At 52.6% G+C, this 3,730-nt stretch overlaps 1 protein-coding gene across 7 annotated transcripts in view; it reads right to left on the reverse strand.

The window, feature by feature from the left end:
• Positions 1–3,730, reverse strand: part of RAI2 (retinoic acid induced 2) — a 145,407-nt gene that overhangs the window by 66,561 nt on the left and 75,116 nt on the right. For 2 of the 7 annotated variants that reach the window (XM_019667549.1, XM_019667563.1), the window contains exon 1: positions 3,404–3,716. The exons of the other annotated variants lie outside the window; for them this stretch is intronic. The gene's annotated coding sequence lies outside the window, so the exon portion shown is untranslated. Of the gene's footprint in view, positions 1–3,403; positions 3,717–3,730 lie in introns of those variants that run through there. 7 annotated transcript variants of the gene reach the window in all.

The following is a 3,730-nucleotide window of genomic DNA, read 5'->3' on the forward strand; positions in this document are numbered from 1 at the left end:
AGGAAACTCTTTGAGTGTGGAAAGAATGAGATGAAGGGCACTAGGCAATCAGGTGTGAGAGAGAAGTGATAATCAGAGGCATTCTCCAAAGACAAGAGCTGCCAACTCTACAGCAAGGATGTCACCCTGATCCCCAAATCAAGCTTAATTCAGAATCCCACACTGGCTTTTATGCAGGAGAGAGTGCAAGTAGCCATCCCCCCACCCCCCACCCCCACTTCTTGACACCCTCGTTCTCTGATGTCCCCCTTGGCTTCTGATAAGGGAGGCAGCAGAATCAAAAATACCTCATATATGGATTCAAATCCTTGCTCTCTCCCAGTGGCTTCAAAATTTCTAGGGGGTTAAGGCTACCATCTGGTTGGAAGGGGGCTGAGGGACTAACTTTAACAATGCATTTGCATAGAAAGACCCCACCTCATTTTTATCGAGAGTTTATTTACCTTAGTCATTTAAGAGTCAGAAACACCTTACCTATCTTTGGTCCCACTATGGGCCCCAGGCTAATTACTTAACCTGTGTCAGCTTCAGTTTCCTCATCCACAAGACGGGGATGCTATTGCCCATCTCACATGGACTTGTCAGCTTGGAACTACTCTGGGGTAGAACTGAGGCATGACACCAGGAACTCCACATCCACCACAAAACATACATATCTCTAGATTTCCCCCTGCTGGGTCTCCCTTGACAATGACTTACAGCTCTCTCCCCACCACCATTCACTCCACCAGCTCCATCATTTAGTCACTCAATTCTTAAATATTTATTAAGCAACAGTTGGCTGTTGGATATTCCAAGATGAAAAGGCACAGTCTTTCCACCTGAACTAGTTAGGGAGTATTTGGGATCTATCTACTTGGCATATAAACATGCACCCTGGGTGACTGGCTGTGCCACTGGTAGGCTTCCCCCACCCTTAAGGTACCATATTTTGAGAATGGGTGGAGGTTGAGAACTCTGGCCTTTGGGAGAAATAAATAAGAGACTTGGGGAAGGGGTAGAGGAAGATGTTGCCCCTTTAAATCATAACCACTAAAGTCTGGAATCAGACATGCAACTAGAAATTTCTCTGAGCCTCCCATTCCTTATCTGTAAAATAATGCCTCCATCACATGATGCTTTCCCTCATGTGAGGAGTCTGGCAGACAGAGGGCAACAGCAAATGTTAATTCATTTCCCAATTTATTTCCCTCCATTACCCCCCTCCCCCAAATCTAAGGTTAGGGGAGGAGCCAGAGAATAGACACTTGGTATTTCTGACTGGAGATTCAGAGCACACTGTTATGTGACTATCTCCACATCCAAAATATTTCCGTGCTGGGTCCAGTGGATTGGGGGAGGCCAGTCTTATCCAGTTTTCAGGTCATTGTAACTAGTGCTTTATCTGTCTTCGGGTGCTATAGCACTTCCAGTGACGCCTAGTCAACCCCTCCCATCCTTTTCCTATTGTTTCCTGCCTTTCAGAAGCCCGTCTTGGGGGCTGTTTTTTTGGCTACCAGACATTTTTACTTATTTTACAGTTCTTACCCAACTGCACACCAACCAAGTCCTCACACTGGCAACTGGCATCACCTGGAGAGCTGTTTTCTCTATTAATCCACAGATGGGGAGGTTTTCCTGGGCGGAACTACCTGCTGGAGGTCTGGGGCTTCTTTGCATTATAAAGCCCCCCCCCCCCCCCGCAGCATGGCTGCTTGATGCTTGTGCCAAAGCGGCCAGTACCCCAAGTTCCAGTCTGATTTGGCTCACTGTGCCCTGGCCGCCTTGCTGATGCCTCTAGTGGGCATCTGTCAGGATGAAAGGAAAGTGCCCATTTGCAAGATATTGGGTGTATGTTGTGTGTGTGGGGTGGGGGAGGGGGCGTGCAGCGGTAGGTGGCCTCTTTGGACTTCTACGGGGCAGAGAAATTGGGATGCCACGGGGCTTATGAATGTGCACCTTCCAGCCCACCCCCAGATTCTGAAAGTGGCACAGCTCCCCATGTTCCCTTTTGAGAAGGAAACAGTGGGTGGGGGCATAACGCTGCTCGGGTGAGCGGCTCCCACCCACTAGCCTTCCCACTGTCCTTCCCCCACACTGCCACCCCTCTACTGTAACAAAGGCACATCACTACACATTTTCAAAGTTGTCAGAAGTCTCTTGGTCAATCAACAAACAATTCTGATGACTCAAAAGGAGGAAGAGGAACATTTAGAAAATGGTGAGACAGATCCCTGGGAAGCGGGGAAAAGCACAGCAAACCTTGCCCTATGCACACAAGGCTAAGACTTGCTTTCTCCCTGCTGGCTGCTTTTCTCTCTGTTCTAAAGAGACGCTTCCAAGAATCAGCTAAATAAAGGGATCACACCAGAGGAGGAGAGAGAATGCTAAACCAACAAAAACAAAGACTCAAATGAAACAGAGCGAGCCATGAGAATTCGCGGTTATCAAAACTTTGTTTGGCCGTATCTATTTATCATCGCTGCACACCCGGGCTCTGCGGAATATCATTCTGTTGATGTCACTTATCCTCAGCAAAATATTTACACATCCTTAAAAACGCCAGATGAGGGGGGCCAGCCCGCGCACTGCCGCAAGCTGCCCCTCAAGCACCGTCGCCGAGTTCTGAGCAGACGGTGAGGTGGGGGGGGGGGCAAGGGCTGAGGGTGGCTCCGCGGGCACAGGTAAGAGCGATGGATAGTTCCAGGAACGCGGCCACCCCGGCGCTGCGCCCTACCCTGCCCTGCCCACCTCTCCCCCACCTGACTCTGCTACAGAAGCAGCCACATCCCCGATATGCTGTCGGCGCCTCCTCCTTCTCCCCCTGCCTTTCTCATTGATTAAGTTCTCAAACCATTGTTAAAGCCGGGTTGCTTTTCCCTGGAAAACTGGGCTGAATTCATTAAGCTTCCCCGTGCCACAAAAGGAATATTCATAAAAGTTTGGCAGGCAGAAAAGGAGGTTGATTGCGTGCCACGGGGTGGGTGACAATTTGCTTCTCCAAAGCCACCTTTTTCTTCTGCGCCCCATCCCTCTCTCCTTCCATCCGTCGTGCCCCAAACCTACTCCAGGGACTTCTGATAGGGAAACACAAAGCAGCAGCTGTTTGGCAACATTTCTACCCCTCGCCGGCAACTGTGGTGGGATGCCATTTCCCCACCCAGGCGGAGCATATCCGGAACAATAGTCCGGCTTCAAACGGCAAACAAGCAAACACACAGAGCACAACCCCAACCCCGAAAAAGCCAATGCGGCGACAAGCAATAACTCCCTCCGCAGCAAAAGGCACCGCGGAAACGCACGCAAAAATGCAGCGAGAACACTGCTCGGTGCCTAACATGGCAGAAAGCCTGAGCCGGTGCGGCCATCCTGGGTCTGAACATTGCGGGGCACGAGGGCTCTCGGGGCGCCGACGCACACTCACCCGGCTCCAGGAGGTTGCGGGGCTGGCCGAGCGTCACAAAGGCGAGCCCAACGCGATCTGGCAAAACCCAACTTTCCACCCGGCTCTCCAGGGCCGCCAGATACGTCAACAGAATCCATCTTTCGAAGGGCCTGGAAGGCGCCGGGTTTTCCGGGCCGGGGCAGAGCGGCAGAGCCAGAGGCGGCCCCGTGCGGTGCCCAGGCGCGGAGTCTGCCGCGCGCCGCCCTCTGCGCCCGGTGCCAGCGCTGGTGGCGGCCCGAAACCCACTTCGGGGCCCCCGCCCCGCCGGCCGGCGCCGCCTCCCTGGCCGTCCCCGGCCCCGCCGGC

This window comes from Hipposideros armiger, unplaced genomic scaffold, assembly GCF_001890085.2.
Source record: "Hipposideros armiger isolate ML-2016 unplaced genomic scaffold, ASM189008v1 scaffold_13, whole genome shotgun sequence".
Taxonomy (NCBI): Eukaryota; Metazoa; Chordata; class Mammalia; order Chiroptera; family Hipposideridae; genus Hipposideros; species Hipposideros armiger.